The sequence below is a fragment of the Halichoerus grypus genome, chromosome 13 (genome assembly GCF_964656455.1).
Source record: "Halichoerus grypus chromosome 13, mHalGry1.hap1.1, whole genome shotgun sequence".
Classification (NCBI taxonomy): Eukaryota; Metazoa; Chordata; class Mammalia; order Carnivora; family Phocidae; genus Halichoerus; species Halichoerus grypus.
The window spans coordinates 47,885,977-47,905,755 of NC_135724.1; the positions used below are offsets into that span (position 1 = coordinate 47,885,977).

The 19,779-nt window shown below is 40.5% G+C and overlaps 1 pseudogene; it reads left to right on the forward strand.

Moving 5' to 3' along the window:
- The first annotated feature begins 16,033 nt into the window (after positions 1-16,033).
- Positions 16,034-16,248, forward strand: LOC144379783 (protein kish-A pseudogene; annotated as a pseudogene).
- The last annotated feature ends 3,531 nt before the right edge of the window (positions 16,249-19,779 follow it).

Genomic DNA, 19,779 nt, shown 5'->3' on the forward strand with positions numbered 1-19,779 from the left:
TCCCTCTTTCCTCAATGGCCATGCGGTTTCTCAGCTGCCTGGGGGATCATCTATAATAGGCCATTTTATTTGGTAAATGTTTTCCTACTTACTGAAGAGTGTTCATTATTAATGACCAGAAAGGGAACTCCTGCCTCCCATGGCAGAAGTTGATACATTTGCTTTGTATAATTGCCTTGTATAGTTAGCCATGTGGTCGTTCAGCTAAAATAAATTGCCTTCTTCCCATAAGAGTCTCCCCGAGTGTCACGGGAGAGCTAGAGGGAAGTTGGCTGCTGAGACTAATCTCTTAGCTAACGCAATAGACGAGTCCAGAAACAGAAGGCAGATGGCAAGTTCGAGATGAATAGCATTTTTTAATGCCTTCAAAATAGCTCTGTCTGTAAATGGCTTTGCTGAATGACAACACATAGTGTGATTTAATCTATCTATTGCTGCATTGTCAGACCTTCTGAGAACTGTTCTCTGGTTCATCTGTTAAGACAAAAACTGATCTTACTTCAAAGTGGGGGATGTAGAATGATAGGAATGTAAAAAGCCAGTAGAGTAGAAGGGTAAGAAGAAAACCCTACAATTATTTGCAAATAAATGGCAGATATCCTTCCCGGGCAACCGTCACTTGTAGTTTGGCGTTTGAAGAGAGTAACTCCATGTTGAGATTTAAGAGCAAAAGCTGAACTCTGAACTCTGAAGTGAAAGAGGCCCAAGGTCTAGGAGAAAAGGTCATCATAAAGATAGTAGACCCTGGTCTGTCTCCAATTAGTAAGAATTCACATTGTTCTGATGAGATTAACCCTTGGCCATCCAAGCCATTGATTTGGGAAATGGTACAGATGAGGACATGAGGCCTCTCTGCTTGCTCTCGGGAAAGGAGCATGAAAGGTAACTGGTGCTAAAATTAGTGAAGAAATATGTTCATACCTCTAATTTTAAATTTCTAGAAATGTCTAGGAAAAGGCCTACTTCCCATAAGAAGCAGGTTGAGAAGAGCATCCTCGAGTGTTGAAATAGAAATTGCTAGTGTTTTTTGTTTTGTTTTGTTTTTTTACAAACTGGAGGATACACTCACCCTGAAATTAAAGGATGAGAATTATGAAAGAACAGATAGTTGCAGACCAGTCACGGAGGAATAGGACCACGGCCAGACGTTTCCTACCCTCTGTTCTGACAGTGGAGGTGAAATGATGCAGAAAGCTGCTCTTTCTTACTCTGTGTTGCATCAGTCTTGCAAAGCACGCACAGGTGCTAGTAATCAGTGACCACTTGAAATTTATGCTTGTTGTTTTAATAAAGCATTATATTTGGATTGGGATCATTTACTCTCTCTCTTTATCTCTTTCACTCAAATCTGAAATAAGCCTGGCTTGTTTGCCCAAATTATTCAATTCAATTTTATAGCTGTTTATTGATTTCCTGCAATACTCAAGGCATTTGTATACACTGACCACACTTTACAAGCCCCAAATCAGGTCAAAAGTACTTATTTGTATGGTGCAATAAAATATGTGAAATTGAGACTATCTTCCAAAATTCCAAATTATAAGCCTGATGCCAGGAAAAATAAGAAAGTTCCTCAAGAGTTTTCAGGCAAAGGAATTAAATAATTGCAAAAATAAGTATAGAAGGCAGAGTAAGAGAGGTGGCCCAACAAGGCACAAGTAAGGCTGTGTGGCTGTCTGACATTCAGAGTCCCAGGTCCACCACTCATTAATTGCGTGACACTGGGTAGGTCGCTGGGCCCCAGCAAGGCCTGGTCTCCACTCTAAAGTGGAGATAATCATATCCAGTCAATACATGTGTCGTGAGGATGGAACATCTTGGAATGGTGCCTTTCGTGCAATAAAATGTTTGAAATGCATCGTGGATTCAAAGGAAGAAGTGACATTAGAGTGGGGAAAGGTGGACAAGGAAAGGATACTATTTTTCAGGGTGGTGTTGGAGATGTCTGGGGGGGCAGTAAGGAGGAAGATGCGCTACAGAGAAAGGAACTATGTCTGCCCAGAGAAGAGTCAATCATGCTTCCAATGTTCTGACACCATTTAGGGTGTTTTAGAACAAACACCTACTCAGTTGAGGAGAGCGACCGGAAAGAGAAAGAGGGCCAAGAACACAATCTTGGGCAATGCCAAGGTGTAAGAGGAGGAAGTACAGGCAGCGACAACAGAGGGAAAGTGGTCTGAGTTTAGAGAAAACCCGCAAGAGAACAGTGTCACAGAAGCCAAGAGCGGAAAGAGTATCAAACAGGGGCAGGGGGGTCCAGTGCCTCAGTGAAACAGAAGAGAAGGAACACCAAGAGGAGGCCAGTGAATTTAGTAATTAAGTGGCAAATGATAGTCTTAAATGGTGATTCTGTAACAAAATTATACTTGCATCGATGCGCCTGTGTCATGTGACTTGCTTTGGCCAATGGAACAGGAGAAAACTTGACACAAGTAGAGCTCATAAAAGCACTTGTCTGTTTTTGCTTTCTCTCTCGCTTCTCCTTGATTGCATGTCCAGGCTAGCTTGCTGAAAGATGTGGGAGCCACGAGGAGGAGAGCAGAGTCATCCTGGACAAGGCCATCCTACTAGCCAGCCCCCAGCCATCTTGCCAGCTGACCACAGGTATACGAACAAGCCCAGGTGAGATTAACTGAACCTAACCCACGCCAGCAGAGCTGCCCACTTGGCCGATAGAACTTATATACATTAATAAGTGGGGTTTTTTTTTTAAGTCACTAAGCTTTAGCATAGTTTGTTATGCAGCAATAACTAGCTGCCATACTGCCAAACCGATGTGCAAAGTGCTGGGCCAACTGATGCCTCACCAGTAGTGTCTGAAGCTCTGGAGTTCTACGTCCTCCTCAACACTTGCTACAGATTAAACTATATGAAATTGTTGATATTTGCTTATTCCTGACCTGTAAACATGGCAATTTCATATACTCCAACTTAATAATTTTCTTTTTTTTTTTTTCCATTTTAATCATTCTTGGGCATATGTAACAGTATCAAATTGGGGGCGCCTGGATGGCTCAGTCGGTTAAGCATCTGCCTTCCGCTCAGGTCATGGTCCCAGGGATGGAGCCTCACATCAGGCTCCCTGCCCAGCAGGGAGTCTGCTTCTCCCTCTGCCTCTGCCCCTCCCCCCCACTGGTGCTCTCTCTCTCTCGCTTGCTCTCTCTCAAGTAAATAAATAAAGATCTTTTAAAAAAACAGTATCAAATTGTACATTTAATTTGAATTTTCCTAATAACTAAAGATGTTGAGCACCCTTTCCTATGTTAACTAGCTAGTAGTATATCCTCTTTTGTGAAATACCTGTTCCAGGTTTTTGTCCATTTTCCTATTGGATTAACTGCCTTTTTGCCATATTTATAGAAATGAATACACACACATACACATACACACTGGCTATGAGCCCTTTACTAGATATACGTATTGCAGATATCTTGTCTTATTTTGTGATTTTCCTTTTCATTTTCTTAATGGTACCCTTTGATGAACAGAAATTCCTAATTTTAATGCAATTCAATGTACCCATTTTTAACCTTCATGTTTGTCAGTACTCCTTTGCCCATCCAAGGTCATGAAGATATTCTTCTGTTTTTTCTTTTAAAAACTTTGTTGTCCCAATTAAGAAATGGGCAGAAGACATAAACAGACATTTCTCCAAAGCCAATAGACACACAAAAAAACACTCAGTATCACTCGGCATCAGGAAATACAAATCAAAGCCACAATGAGATACCACCTCACACCGGTCAAAATGGCTAAAATTAAAAAGTCAGGAAATAATAGATGTGCAAGGATGTGGAGAAAGGGGAACCCTTTTACACTGTTGGTGGGAATGCAAGATGGTGCAGCCACTCTGGAAAACAGTATAGAGCCTCCTCAAAAAATTGAAAATAGAGCTATGCTATGACCCAGCAATTGCACTACTGGGTATTTATCTGAACTATATGAACATAGTAAATCGAAGGGGCACCTGAACCCTAATGCTTATAGCAACAATGTCCACAATAGCCAAACTATGGAAAGAGCTCAGATATCCATTGACAGATGAATGGATAATATACAATGGAATATTACTCAGCCATCAAAAAAATGAAATCTTGCCATTTGCAATGACGTGGATGGAACTAGAGGGTATTATGCTAAGCAAAATAAGTCAATCAGAGAAAGACAATTATCATATGACCTCATTGATATGTGGAGTTTAAGAAACAAAACAGAGGATCATAGAGGAAAAAAATAAAACAAGATGAAACCAGAGAGGGAGACAAAACACAGGAGACTCTTAATCATAGGAAACAAACTAAGAGTTGCTGGAGGGTGGGGTGGGGAGATGGGGTAACTGGGTGATGGACATTAAGGAGGGCAGGTGATGTAATGAGCACTGGGTGTTATATAAGACTGATGAATCACTGACCTCTACTCTGAAACCAATAGTACATTATATGTTAATTAATTGAATTTAAATTAAAAAAATAAAATAGAAATTTTCATCATCCTAAAAAAGATACACACACACACATATATATATATATATAATAAAATAAAATAAAAACTTTGTTGTTTACCTCTCATATTGAGATCAATGATCCACCTGGAATTAATTTTTTTAAAGTATGGTATGAGGGAGGGGTCAAGATTCACATTTGTCCCAGATGAGTATCCACTGTCCCAGACATTTATTGGAAAGGCAGTGAGTTACAGAGCTTGGCTTTCACAGCTTTCATGGGGAGGCAACACATGTCGCCTGAGCTAGTCCCAACTCTGCCACCAGCTCACTGGCTCTGTGACTTTGGGCAGGTCACAAGAGCTGTCTCCATTTGCCCAAATGTAAAATGATGTTAGATTAGATAATCTCCTTCATTCCTCCCAGCAGCGTGGGATCTGGCAGAAGTGACATAACACTCCAACTCTGTGTGGTATGATTAGTTCTGGAACTTCCGGGAACATATTTAATGTATCTTAATGTATCTGAGTCCCAATTTCCTTACCTCTAAGATGGGAACAATCATACCCATACGCAGGGCTCTTGTGAGAATAAGAAAAAAACGTATGAGACTTTCTGTACTTGGTATATGATATTTTTCAACACAAGGTACCCCCTGTTGTTGCTGTTCACAGTAACGCTGGAGACATCAGATGGAATTTGGTTTATTTAATTTTAGTAAAAATTAAGTCGTTGCCTCTAAACTTAACTAGTAAGAGAAGTTTGCCTACAAGTCCGTTTGGCAATACAGCAAACTAGCTCTGTGATGAGAATCTGGATTTTGCCTCATTCTCTTCATTCCTAAGAGATGTTACATAGTAAAGAAAGCTAGAAAGAAAGAAAATTCACACGGGTATAAAAAAACAGCTTTCTTGAGATTGCTTTCCATTATCCTTGAACTCAAAAGTTTATCCTAAACATTGGTGGAGTCCGGGACAGGATAGGATGCCATGATACTTGTCTGTGATGAAGTATGTGGTAAGTCACCAAGTTTCTACAAAGAGACGATGCAGGACTTTCCTGGTTCCCTGATTCCACCCCATTAAAAGAAGCATCCCTCCATCATTCTCATCTCCTTACCACTACCTGACAGATTTCCCTGCTTTTTGGTATCATCCATCTCCCTCAACTAGAACATGATCTCCATGGGAGCAAGAGCTTTGTTTAATTTATTGTGTATTTTCAGCACCTAGAAGAAAGCCGGGCACATAGCACACATTCAATAAATATTGTTGAATAAATGAATGAGGACAAAATGAGAGTCATATCAAAATATATATCAAAAGTCTTAGCAAAAACAAAACAGAAGTCATAGCAACATTCAATTAGGTCCATGCTATATTTAATGTGACTGGAAATCAATAATATATTCTGGCTACAATACCTCTGTCAGTCCCAAACTCCAATTATTGTAGATGTTCAGTAATAACATTACCACAAAAATATTAGCCCTGTTAATAATCAACACATTTTTCTCAAGTGCACCTTTGGGAAATATGAAAAGGAAATTGATATTTCCCACACACATATGCTGTAATTGTTGGGTTCTTTTTTTTTTTTTTTTAAGAACTATTTAATGAATATGGTTACTGAAAACTGTTCAAAAATGTTTTTCTTTTCTTTAAATAAAAACAGACCTGGGAATCATGTTTTTACTATAAACAGATAGTAAGTTTTATATGTTGACTATTAAAAAGTTGTTCAATTTTTCCTTTACCAAAATAAATTGTTAATTAAGATAGACAAAAACCAGGAAACACTGAAGTTAGTCATTTAATTTCCTTACTAATTCAGAGCTGCCTGGAGTCATTTCCTGCAGGAATTTCACGTCTTCCCATTGAAGTGTTCCAGCAGCTGGTAACGAAATCATCAGCTCAGGCTGTGGGTGATACTCCAGGCTCCAATTACAAATCAGGTGGGTTTTTTTGGTTTTTGGTGGGTTGTTTTTTTTTATATTAATGATGGAGCCAGATCAACTTTAGAAATAAATCTAGACACCTTCTAGAATGATGTTTCTGCATTACCCTAAAGCAGCAATTTGGTCTAGTGGGAGAAACTGAAGACAAAGAAACCTAACTGCGAGATTTGGCTCAGCCACTAATTAATTGTATGACCTTAGCTTTCACCTCCTGTGCCCTAATAGCCTTGTCTACGTGAGCGTGAGCGCACTAACTTAAATTTTACCTAACCAAGTTGTTTTGAAGATGGAAGGAATGGTAGCCAAATTCTGAATGTAGCTATTTCGGTTGCTACACATGACTCCAAATATAACAATAAGCTTGTAATAGTCTTAAGCTTAGAGAACTTGTCTTATACTTCGCTGGGTCTAACCTTGGCCAGTGCAGTGTGCTGCGAGTGCAGTAGATGACTGAGAAATCAGAGAAATCAACATCTTTTGCAGTATTATGAGAAAATTGATCCTTGGCATTACAGCTCTAAAGTGTACAAGCTTTGTCCTCATTCCTCAGTTGTCTATTTACTTGGGAAACAGAAGCCAGTAAGTTAATCACACTATTTATTTTGTAAAGAATGGCAGGAGATTTGACCAAACATGCACAGTACTATGTTGCTGAATTTGGGGTGGGGTGAGGGGGAGGGTGCAACCAAAGGTACATCCTTTTCTTGTCCAAATGTTTTCCTGACTAAACCCCTCCATTGAACAAGGAAGGGCACCGGTAATAAGTCATATTTTAAGAGTTTGTTTTGTTTATTTTGGCAATCAGAAGGAATAAAGAAGTCTGCATATTTCCCAATTTGGGTGAGGGCATACTGACTTTTGGAGAACTTGAATCAGTAAGCTGAAGGAAAAGTTCAAACTCCAATCTCAGAAGAACTCGGCTGTGCATGTTAAACTATGGGTTCGTAGATTCTTCTGCCTTATGGGTCCCCTCCACTCTCTGCTGTCCTTGACAGCGTGCCCCAAAGCTGAGGACTGGGCAAGTCAATGGACTTCTGAATGAAGACATTGTCTGACCAGTAGAATAGAAGAGCACGAAACGCATATTGTTCAACTCTTTTGAATATATTACATTTATTGAGAACTACAATTAAGTTGTGTATTTTCATCAGTAAAGCACTTCTTTGATTGTGGACATGAAGCTGCGCTTTAGCTAGCTATAATGACACCTGCACTTAGTGGTTCAAAAGAAACCCCACAGGCATGATTACTGAGCATATGATGAATTGTGGGTGTATAGAAATATCGAACATTGGAGTGTGATATTCCATACAACAATTGTTTTAATTTTATGTTCATTTTAATGATAAACTAAACAAATGAATATAAGTATTGTGTTCAGGTTCCGGAGTCAGACTTTATGGGTTGAGATTCTATATATATGGGATGGATTTGAAAATGTTATTGAATTTCTCTGAGACCTAATTTCCCCATCTGTAAAATCATGATAATAATAGCATCTTTCTCAAGCAGCGAATATGGGAATTAAATGGGACAGTCTAGATACAGAAAAGTGCTTGACACATAGTAACTAGTCTGTAAATCTTAGCTATTAATATTATTATCATCATTGTCATTTGGATGACCACCATACAACAAGACATTGCCACATGATTCATAGTATCTGTATTTAAGGCCGTGTCGATGCCAAGAAGTACGTTCATTGTCACAGGTAAATAAGAAAGGAAGAGAGGTTGGAATTAGTACATAAATGATGTATTCGGGCCAAGTGAAGTGCAAAGGAGATGGTGCTTTATTGTACACACGGTGGTTTCCAAGTGGTTTGGGTGGGAAATGGAGCAGTCGCACAGCAAACCTATGTAGCGGCGGGCTGAACTGCAAAGAGCCTGCATTATCGGTATCATATTCCCATCCTGAATAGCAATTTAGTTTGAGCCAAACAGCATCATCTGTCGTAATAATGTTAATTGGAATGTATTGAGTTCATTTGCATTTAGTTGTAAACTGTTTTAGTTTCATGGGTGCATTAGAGATATGAACATAAGGAGTTTATGCTTTGTTTTATACTCAAACACATTTCACACTTAAAAGTTTTTTTTAAGATTTTATTTATTTATTTGACAGAGAGAGAGATAGCAGGAGCAGGAACACAAGCAGGGCGAGTGGGAGAGGGAGAAGCAGGCTTCCCGCCGAGCAGGGAGCCCGATGTGGGGCTCGATCCCAGGACCCTGGGATCATGACCTGAGCCGAAGGCAGACGCTTAACGAGTGAGCCACCCAGGCGCCCTGTACTTAGAAGTTTTAAACCAACACTAAAGGTGCACAAATTTTTTTTTCTTTAAGGCATCTCTATCTGATTCAATCTTGAGAAACCCTCATGTTTGTTAGAGTGGGCTGTAAGTAATGTTGGGGCAATGCCTGACTATATGATTCTAATATATTTGCAAGTGCCCACTGTGTACAGGGAGCCTGCTGGGCACAAACAGTGATAAAATGTGGACTGTGTCTCGTTAGGAAAGATCGGAGTGTATGGGGGGGTTGTGTAAGAGAGAGAGATCACTACCAATATAGGTGGAACCGGGTATCCAGTGGACAGTACAAAAGCTACCCTAAGAATTCCAGAGAGGGTCTGACTGCAGGTGGCTGAGGTATGGTTTTGTGGGGACAAGGGACTTGAGGTAAGTGAAGATGGTAGAAAGCATTCCAGTTTTAGGAAATAGGCGTCTGAAAGTAAGGAATAGTGTAAACAAAGGAGACAGCTATTTTAGTTATTTTCAGTTGTTTATTGCTTAATTTAGAGCAAAATATTAACATAAATAAAACTTTCCTAAAACAAGCAATATATTCTATCGTGGTCAGAAGTTCACATTTTGTTTCTACAGCGGCTATGACATACTTCTGTGTGCCTCTCTTGGAAACTTCCACGTAGCCTGGAATCACGGTATCTCCCTCACTTTTATTGGTGAACATTGCCCTAAACTGGCACCATAGTGATTTAATTGACCTTTTAAGTGGGTTCTCGAATGCCAGTGTTTGATAAATTAGGCAGAGGGGCTTTGTCCCTGAAAGGGAGTTAGGGATTCTTTGTCTCAGATTAATGTAAAAACAGGTAAAATTTTATTCACGTTTAATGTTTCTCTTTACATGTTTTTCTGATACCTATGGTGCCCTACTATTGCTTATCTGCTAGCAAATTCCAGCAGATAACAAGTTAATTATTAATTAGCAAACAAATATTAGTGGAAACTCATAAAGAGCCAATTACATCGAACTGATATGTGTGTTTGCATGTCCATGTTAATAATTTCATAATATGGTCATATTTCTTGCAATCATTTTTTCTACTTATGTTTTGGAATTAAATATATCAGAATGACATGGTATTCTGCAATGCGTGTGGTGCTCTCTGTAAAGAGCTCCATGATTTCCAGAAGCTCCTTCACCTAAATTTTGAGAACCAGAGTCTAAGAGATAACATACTTCAACTTTAAATGGAATGGTACACATGTGAATTTAAACTTGGTGTCACAGATGTGTTTACCAAAATGCTGAAACATTGTGCAGCGTAAACCATGCCCTACATCAGATCACGGATAAGGAACTGGCAAAGCAGATCACAGTGGTAGAGTGGCTCTGTCCAAGCATGCAGAAAGTCAGCTAAATGGAGACAGTTGTCTGATTTACAACAAAAAAGATGTTTAAACACAAAGGTGACACATAAGTCAAAACCTAATTGGAGACTGGATTTATGTAGTTGTAGGAGACACTATGGGTGCCTATCCGATGCTCTTTGAAGTACATTTCACACAGTCCCAGCATTGTGCCCAGTTGCCGATGGAGGTACACTTACTGGCTTTCTTCTCTTTCTGGACTCACTTCCTCACTGCACTTCCTGAGATCACCCTCTGAATACACATCCTGCATACAAATCCTTGTCTCAGGCTCTGCGTTTTGAAGAATTCAGGATATTAGTGTACCTAACAAATACCTCATTGATCCCTGGAGTCATGCAAGGGTAAGTAATAATAAATAAGTGCCTGTTAAAATACTATAGGTATCATTATTGGAGCTTACCATGTGCCAGCCATTGTACTGAAAGTTCTCCCTACCATATCGTATTTAATCCTCACAACAATCTTATGAATTACATATTATTCATATTATTTTTAAGATAATAAACTAAAGCTTCAGAGGGTTAGATCGCTTATTCAAGGTTACTAGTAAATGACAGGTCAGGGACTCAAACCCAAATCCTTTGTGTTTTTTCTATAAAGTCATGCAAAAGTGTGGTTTAGTCATTCAGATCATAATTTTAACAAAACTACAAACCAAAGAAGCATCTTTCTAATGAGTATAGAAGTAATAAGAGAAAGAAAGAACCCTGTGTGATTGTGTCCAGCCTCTAGATGAGCTGTTCTCAATGTGCGTTGCCTTCTCAAAGGAAACAGAAGTGAAGCAGTTACACAGTATTTTTTAAACATCAAAATTAAAATAAAATAAAAAAATAAACATATTTTATTTTTATCCCAGGCATCTCAATTCTTTGCTTTGGATCATAAAGCTTTGTCATTGAAGAATCTGGTTTCTGAAGTATGCCAGTTCTCAAACAAGTAGTGGTCTGGAATCCAAGACCCTTCTTTGGCTCAGCCCTTGGGCTCCTCAGCCCCCCGGTGGCTCTGCTGACTGATCTCACCTGCTGACCCAGGACTGAAGTGGAAGAGTCGAGGGACACCAGCTCTTGCCCCCTTGCCATCCCTCCTCATTCAGAGCAGAGCCCCTAACCTTTGTGATGTCCCTGCTGCCTTAGTACCCTCATCCAGAAATAAGTGGGGTTCCTGTGATCTCTAGTCTCGCTGAATTTCTCTAGAAATCCCTCAAGTTTTTCTTCAATTTCCTTATTTCACAAATGAGACAGGAACACGTTTTTACTGGAAGTGATACACAAGTATACAGAATAAAGTGTGGCAAGGCGCCCACACCATTCCACTCTAGAACAATCGTGGTTTAGTGGGTATCATTCCAGTCCAGGCAAGAAACCTTTGTGTTTTGGTGGCATGATATCATGGAGCCCCCAGGATTTACCAGGTTCCAGAGTGTGGAATTATCTTCCCTGTGTTTGGGCGAAATGGAGCCTGTGACAAAAGAGAAAGTGAGTTACTAATTGGATTTATGGCCATTACTCCCTGAGCAGCCCTCTGCCCTCGGTAATCTCCATAGCATTTCAGATAGAATCTCTCTCTGCAAAAGATCCAGAAGACTCTGTAAGGAGAAAGCTGGCACATCTCCTGCTCACCCAATAAAAAGTCAGATTGTTATTAAACAGTCCCCGAGGCTACTGTGATTTACATTCATTTTAATGGTTCTCTTTGTAGAGTAGTCCCTTTAATGGGGGATGCCCTCCGGTTCCTATTGGTTGCATTTAAAATAAATATTACACCATCTCCAGCTGTCCAGCTCTCCTTTCATGCTTTGACCTGCAACAGAAAGTACAGAGACTTGATATTTCCCCCTGAGAAGCTCTCACATGTCCAAGGATGCTCAACACCATTATTTGTGTAGCAGAGAGGTAGAGGTGGAGGTGGGGAAATGCAGATGTACACCAAAGAATACAACATAGCTCTTGGAAGCAATGAACTAGATGGACAGAAAGCCACATATGGAGAAATTAAAATCTTTAAACAAAAAAGAGGAAATAAAATAAAATGTATAGCACACTGCTAGTTATACAATCTAATGCACATTTCCATGTAAAATGATGCTACACACATATTTTCAAGCACATGTACTCAAGGACGTGTGCCAAACAGAGGAGTGTGGTGTCTTTAGGGCAGAAAGCAATGGGGATGGGAGAAAAAGAGAAAAATTCAAAGCTAAAACAGACACTGCTCTTACAAGGGATGATGAATTAGCTGGATGCTAAAACTTAATGCTTTGCTCCTGAGAGGTGGTAAACAAATAAATAATGAATGGACGAAACCACAAAATCACCTTTTACTTGGCTTTAAGTTAAATCTCACCACGTGCAAGCATTTATAGACCTCCTTCTGATTAAGTTAAATCTCACCACCAGCAAGCATTTATAGACTTCCTTCTGAGCACAGGACATGATACAAGTTCTGCTCTGTGACATGGACAAGTCACTGTGCCTCTCTGGACCTCAGTTTCTTCAGTGGTAAAAATAACAAAAAGAAAGGGGAAAGGAGCTCTCCTACTGCCTAGGTTACCATGCGCTATCGTTTGTAAGATTGAAACAAGGTAATATCTGAGGCCGAGCATGCATGGGCACTGGGGGAGCACCCGTCATTTTCCTCTGTGGAGAGTGGGAGCACAATCGGACCCGAGCAGGGAATCGCACAAAGCCCTTGGACGTTTGTTCCTAACTCCCCTCCGGGGCTCCAAGAACCAGACGCAGGTGTTCATACAATGTTCTACTGTTATCTGTTCTTGTACGGGAGACAGGGGGATCTCACTGCAACACGTCACCCCATTGGCTGCCAGAACTAATTTGCAGAACTAGCACAGGTGCCCCTCAACTCTTCACCCTCCACTGCAAAGCTGCGGGCTCGGTCAAAGCCGACTACCCACACTGAGGCTGGGCCATTCTTCAGACTGTAAGGTACACCCTCCTAAGACCTGAGGTCCAAGGTCAACTCCTAAAGAGAGGGCAGCGTAGTCACCGCTAAGGTTGCTGACCCCAGGCCCTTGAGCTCTCTGTACCTGCCCCAATCCAAAGAAGTCCCTAAAGCCTTGTTCCATATGCTAGAGAAGAAAGCATTGCACTGGGTCTGTCCTTCAACAGAAGAAATAGGCCATAAGAGCCCGAGAGAATATTCTCTCCCATAGGCTGAGCAATCAAGGTTTCCTTTGCAAACAAACACCAGGAAAACTAGCAGAGCAGGAAGCTGGATTGGGCCCAGTGTCCTGGTCGACAAGGATCCAGCCGGGTCAGAGCCTGGCCTCTTCAGCTACGGCGGGCTGGGGGCGTTTGGATGCATTTGGGGAAGGAGCACCTGAAGGAAGCGTGGGAGCTTTTGTGCCCAGGACGTATGAGTTCTGCCCTAGAGGTCCCCTGGAGGGCTTCTGGCAGTGTCTGGGCAAAGGGGTCCACGGCAGAAGCATGAGAACCCCCCAAACGGTCTCCAGCCTCAGGCTTGACTTCTGGTGGGTTTTAGAAATTCTCTTAAGTTCAACCTTAAGCCCCCCTCACCCCCCCACCAATTGCTATGAAAATGTAAGAAGACCATAGAGAGCTCAATCACACGATTTTCTTTCTTTCCTCCTTTACATGTGACATTCCCAGAGTTTCAAGGGACCAGGAATGAGAAGTCCTCCCCCACATGGGGTGTCCGCCGTCTTCCAGCAGCGTCTCCCAGTTTGACCAGTTAATCCTGTGGTGCAAGAGAAAGCCTTTGGTTCTTCCTTTGACATGTGTAGGGTACCCAGAAGCCATCAGAGGAAAGCTGACCATGAACCCCAGGGAGATCCACTTCAAAAGAATAATGTGCTCTCCCGGGCCTCCTCACCCAGGGGTATCAACTTGCCCCTACTTCCTGATGTCCTCCAGAGACTTCAGACTTCAAAGTCCTACCGAAAGTCCCGTTTCTGCACTCTATAACAAAAATAAGGTCGGGTACGCCGGCCTTGATGAGGTCATTTCAGGGAGTCAGTCTCTACCCGGGCCCGGAAGCTCTTGCAGTTTGGAACCATGTTTTCATTTGTACTTGTCACGTCCTCCCGGCAGCCACCCTGGTTTTCTTAGGGAAATGTTAGCAGATTCCATGAGGCGTTGGTTTTCATACCCCGCCATGGGGAGAGGGAAGTGAAGAGAGGGCATGGAAATGGAAGGAGTCAGCATTTGCCAAGTGCTTACTGTGAGCCAGGTGGGGGGTGGGGAGGCATCTTTGAGCTGGGTGAGCCTCGGGCACCCCCCAGGACCTTGCCCTCCAGCAAAGACATTGGAAAAATACAGCCAGGAATTGCCAAGCAGGAGAGTTTTGTGTACCATGAATGGATTCTCTAAATGTTTTTTGAGCATTTACTGTGTCCCCATTTCTGTGCGATGGTACGAAAGATATTTAAGAAATAGCCCCTGCCCCAGATGAGCTCAGACTCTGACGGGGAAACCAACATTGAAAAAAATAAAATGCAGGGCGCCTGGGTGGCTCAGTTGGTTAAGTGACTGCCTTCGGCTCAGGTCATGATCCTGGAGTCCCAGGATCGAGTCCCGCATCGGGCTCCCTGCTCGGCAGGGAGTCTGCTTCTCCCTCTGACCCTCCCTGCTCTCATGCTCTCTCTCAAATAAATAAATAAAATCTTAAAAAATAAATAAATAAATAAATAAAATAAAAATAAAAAAATAAAATGCAAATTAATTGTAGTCATAAAAGTGTGTATACTCAGAGCCACAATGCTAGGGGATCTTTCAAGTGGATGGGAGGTTTTCTAAATACAGCTCCAATTTCCTTAGAATTTAGAAATTGTACATCCTGCTTCTGATATCATATTGTCTGTCACCTTAAATCTTTATGTTGTTGAGAGTTTGGAGATTCTTCTGTATTTTCATGGATGTCTAGAGTGTGAATATAAAAAGATTCTAAAGATCTTCAGAAAGAAGAAGCATGCTAGGAAATCAGTTGATGATGGAAAAGAAAGGTTGAGGGCCTCACTCATTAGAGAGGAAAGCTTCTATAAAGTTAATTAAAATATGTGGGAGTAACTGGGCAAAGAACAGACAATTCAGTGGAATGTCTCATCCAAAAGCTTTCTCAAATATATTTAGTAGCTTAGTATATGGAAAAATTTGCAACTCAAATCAGTGATGAAAGGCAGGGTCATTCAATAAATGGTGTTGAATGCCATTTGCAAAGATATCTATTTTGTAAATGGATTAGCATTTGCAAAACTATGACACATCTCTCCCACCCTATGTCAAATTAACTTCAGATGGACTAATAATTTAAATATTTGTAAAAGAAATGCTCAAATTTCTAGAATAAAATACAACCTGAACAAAGGATTTCCTAAGAAGGATTACAAGGGAAGAGGGCTTAAGGATAGTGCTGATAGATGATGTTCCATATAAGAAGGGATGTACAATGTCACTGCCTTCCATTGCTTGGAAGCCAAGGGCAAGACGGTGTCAATGAAACACCAGGCAGTTGGAGGGGTGAGGGTGTGTAAGCATGGACATGTTGGGTGTTTTTCCTTTTCAAAGATGATTATGTATTATTGAATAATAAAAAATAGACACATCTTTTTTTACAACACATGTCTGGGAACTCAACCTTCAAAGTATTTTTCATTTAACTAACCCCCCAAAACAAACAATAACTAAAAGCAATATGTCTGCCAAGTTAATAATGCTTTTTCACGTACATTATGATGCTATTTTTTCAAAATAACCCAATGAAGTAAATGCTTTCATTTTGTCAACATTTGATTAATGAGGATATGGGGACTCAGAGTGGCTTGTCCAAGAGCATGCGGCGAAGAGGAAGCAGAGCGTTGAGCCATCTCCAAATATCCACGTTCCAGGTGATACCACAGCTGCTGCTAATGCACCGTTAAGTTTGTGTAGACGCTTCTTCCGCCCTGGGCCTGGAAGGGGGATGTGGCTGGGGCTTCTCTGGCCTCGCTATGTCTGCCATTTTCCATTTTCAGAGTCTGTTGACCGTAATCTTGCTGCTTAAATGTACTTGTGCTTGTATCTGATCCTTGGCACCCAGCTTCCTGGACAGAAATAAAACTGGATTCTTGGGTATGTTTTGGAAGTGGCCGGAACTGGTGAACGGAATAGTCCTTATGATGCAGGATGCTGTAGGGTAATGGCCTTCAGCATCCTCTTCGTGTAGTAGCTTAGAAAAACATCCCTATTGAATTGCTATCAGATTTCAGTATGAAAAAAGGACATATCTGCAGAAAATAATGGAATGAATGATTAACCCTTTTATCTCTGAACACTGAATGAGATTAATTTCCAGCTGCTGTTCTTTATTTTTGTTATTGGACCAGTGTCCTGTATAAACAGGATGTAACCGTATAATGCTCAAAGAGTTTAATATGCCTGTAACAATCAACCTCGGTGCTGTCACCACAGTGTTACATTCTGCAAATGTTATTCTGTCGTATCAGACACCAGTTTTTCCTGAGGTATCTCTAAGGCACATAATGGCAAACAAAATTGGTAAATTATTCCAGTTCCTCTCACTGGGATTTGAAAATGACAAATCTTTATAGAATGAGAAAAAAAAAAGTTTGTGGAGACAGCTATTTTTTTTTTTTAAATCTCTATCTTCTCAGGAATCAGTTCTTATTTTTATAGTATTCTCCCTCTAGGCCCATATACTCAGGCAAGATGCACTGCTCCTACCAGTCCAGCCCTCAACTTTTCCTACACGATATGTAGTAAGAACATACAATCTTTAAAGAAATAATAATTTATTATGTTTTGTTATGTTTTATTTTGCTTTTTCCTTTTGTGGTGAGAGCACTTACCATAAGATCTACCTTGTTATCAAATTTTTAAGTATACAATACAGCATTGTTAATCGCAGGCCTTACATTGAACAGTAGTAATTCTCCAGAACTTATTCCTCCTGCATGACTGAAACTTTGTACCCTTTGACCACTATCTCCGTTTCCCCATTCCCCCTGCCACCGTTGTACTATGAGCTTCCATGAGTTTGACTATTTTATATTCACATGTAAGTGAGATCACAATATTTGTCTTTCTCTGACTTATTTCAGACGAGATCAGGCGCGGTCAGGGTGGTATGGCCGTAGACTCTCTGACTTATTTCATTTAGCGTAAGGTCCTCCAGGTCCATCCATGTTCTTGCAAATGGCATGATTTCCTTCTTTTGCAAGGCTGAATATTTTTCTATTATATATATCTGTCTCACATTCTCTTCATCCATTCATCTGTTGATAGGCATGTAGGTTGTTTCCATATCTTGGCTATGATAAATAATGTTGCAATGAACATGGGAGTGCAGATACCTCTTCAAGATCTGTATTTTAATTCCTTTGGAAATATACCCAGAAGTGGAATTGCTTAATCAAATAATAATTCTATTTTTAATTTTTTGAGGAACCTCCATATTGTTTTCCATAGTGGCTGCACCATTTTGCATTCCCATCAATAGAGTAAAAGGGTTCCCTTTTTTCTATATCCTCACCATGTCTATATATGGCCATCCTAACAGGTGTAAGGTGATAATTCATTGATAACTCATTGTGTTTTGTTTTCTGGGGTGGAAAGAAACTTTTGGAGGTGATGCCTAAGTTTATGTCCCTGATTATGATGATGGTTTTATGGGTGTATACACTCTCTCCAAACACATCAAGTTGTGTGTCCGTATGTCAATTATACCTCAATTAAGTGGTTTTTAAAACAACAGAATAATTTGAGGAAATAGGTAATTTAAATTGTGGATTTCCCTAAGAAGTTACAAAGTCTGGAGTCATAACTCTTTATGCTAAAATGTATGTTTACTTTATATTTCTAATCAAAACACTTCATCTCTCAGTCCAGTACATCGGCTGTCATCTTTTCTCCAAGAACCAGTGGGTGGGAATTAGTTTCACATTTATTTAACTAAAGCACCATTGGTTGGTTTTACCAAATCAAAGGAACGTAAGTTTTTATGAGCTACATGAGGACCAGGATCTTGTCAGTTCTAAATTACTGTTCTATCTGGAGACTCCCACAAAAAATAGAAATGAGTGGGTGAATGAATAAAGATATGGTTCAAAGGGAGGCAGGCCTCCCACTCTTAGGAAGCAGAAAAATGCTTGTAACTTTTATTTGGCACTATTTGCAGTGAGGGACCCTCTTTATATTATAGTGGCTGAAAATTGAAAACTACCTAAACGTTAGGTCACAGGAAGTTAATTAAATATATTATATATAGTCTAGACATGCTTTACAGACAATTAAATCAACATTGCCGAAGTCAACCTAACGATAGATCACTTTGGATGTTTTCAGTAACATAAAACACTGACTGAAATGGACTTGAAAGTAAGGACTTTTATTATGGCACATATCAGGAAGTATAGAGGTAAGACAAGTTTCAGGTTGGTTGATTCCAGACCTCAGTAATGTCATCAAGACCCAGGTTCTTTCCATCACTCTGCTCTGCCATCCTTAGTGGGTCAGATTTGCTTTAGGGGGTTCTCTTACACTCTTTCAGGATGGCAACAAGGTTCCAGGTGCCACATCCAAATACAAGCAATGTCCAGAAGCCCAAAGTACTGTCTCTTCAGGTCTCTTATCTAGGATCAGGGAAACTTTTCTTAGGAGTCCCCAGCTGACCTCCCATTATGCCTCAGAAGAGAGTCATATGCCTTCCCCTAAACTAACCACTGGAAAGAAGAATAGGATGGCAATTATTCAGGTAGACCAAAGAAGACAAACCCCCTTGATCTTGGATATAGTCTCCTTTATCCAATGGTGAGAAGTAAGCCTCTAAACATAAGCGCTGAATGGGTATCAGATGTATCCATCAGGATAGGCTAGGTCATGCAGCAGAAATAAACACCCCCAAAAGTCCCAATGATTTAAAATAACAGAAGTTTATTTCTTTCTCATGCCACATGTACATCACATCAACAAGGGCCTCTTTTCATCAGATATCCAGGCTGATGGAAAAGTTCCAATCTCAAACATTGCTAGTCAAGTTACCATAGGGAAATAAAGAGCTCTGAAAGTTATCAAATAAGCAATTAAATACTGTGGCTGGAAATTATGTGTCAATTCCATTCTCAACTCATTTAATAAAACTAGGCACATGGCCCTGCCCATCACAAGGGTATCAGGAGGTGTGAGCCTATTACGTCCCTAAAGAAGGGAGAACCAGGAACATTTGGCAAGCAGCATCCTATTAGGTAAGCAATGGGAAAATATTCATGATATTCTATTAAGTGAAAAAAGCATGTGACAAAAACACATCCACTGTAGTATCCCAAGTATAACTCCGTGGGTGTGAGTGTATAACAAGCTGAAAATTATTCTTATCTTAACAAATGGCAATAAAATTCCTCTTACAGAGTGTACTGTATTTGCTAAGGAAGATACCTTATTAAACCTCTTGAGATGGAGGTATGAGCCTGAAAACATAATCCATTGGGGATGAGAAAAAAGGGAATAGCTGAAGAGTTCTACATTAGAAATAAATAGGAATTCAGGATGAGGGCGAGCAAGGAAGACGGAACAATAAAAAGGAATCAGAGGAAATTGTCAAGCACTACTGAATATGGCCCAAGTCCTCTCAGGTGTCTGAAAGCAGGGTTTCTCAACAAAGGCACTATTGAAATTTGGGGCTGGATAATTCACTGTTGAGGGGGAGGGCCATGCTGAACATTGTAAGATGTTTAGCAGC